Source organism: Schistocerca serialis, chromosome 9 (genome assembly GCF_023864345.2).
Source record: "Schistocerca serialis cubense isolate TAMUIC-IGC-003099 chromosome 9, iqSchSeri2.2, whole genome shotgun sequence".
Lineage (NCBI taxonomy): Eukaryota > Metazoa > Arthropoda > Insecta > Orthoptera > Acrididae > Schistocerca > Schistocerca serialis.
Window position 1 is genome coordinate 313,427,482 of NC_064646.1, and position 786 is coordinate 313,428,267.

A 786-nucleotide genomic window follows, 5' to 3' on the forward strand; every position below is an offset into this window, starting at 1 on the left:
TCATCATTTCATCCCCATCGACACGCAAGTCGGCTAAGTGGCGCCAACTCGATTCTTGCACCACGCGATCGGTCTACCCGACGGGATGCCCTAGCACTCCGTCTTCAGGCCACAAGTGGCCCATCGGGACCATCGACCGCTCTATCATCCTCAGTTGAGGACGGGGACAGAAGGGGCGTGTGGTCAGCACACCGCTGTACCAATCGTTATGATGGTTTTCTTAGACCGGAGCTGCTACTATTCGGTCGAGTGTCTACTCAGTTGGCATCACGAGGCTGAGTGCACCCCGAAAAGTGGCAACAGCCCATGGCAGCCCGGATGGTCACCCATCCAAGTGCCGGCCACGCCCGACAGCGCTTAACTTCGGAGATCTGACGGGAACCGGTGTATCCACTAGGGCAAGGCCGTTGCCAACGGGAGGTCCTAGCCACATGGCCGAAGTGGCATTAAATCGAGACTAGCACCCGCCGAACGGTCTACCCGACGGGAGGCCTTAGTCACACGACATCTATCTTTTTACCTGCCTAATAGGGCCCCCGCGAGCACGCAGAATTGCTGCAACAGGACGTGGCGCGGACTCGATTAATGTGTGAAGTAGTGCTGGAGGGAACTGGATGCTCAACAATTATGACTTTTTGGAAAATGAACATCTCCTCTACAAAAATCAACAGAGATCCTGCGAAACTCAGCTCGCTCTGTTCCTCCATGAGATCCACAGCGCAGTGGACAACGGCGCTCAGGTTGATGTCGTGTTCTTTTATTTCAGTAAGGCAACTGACAACGTCT

General features: G+C 54.8%; 1 pseudogene; it reads right to left on the reverse strand.

Moving 5' to 3' along the window:
• Window positions 1-294: 294 nt before the first annotated feature.
• LOC126420040 (5S ribosomal RNA) lies at window positions 295-412 on the reverse strand (annotated as a pseudogene).
• Window positions 413-786: the final 374 nt, after the last annotated feature.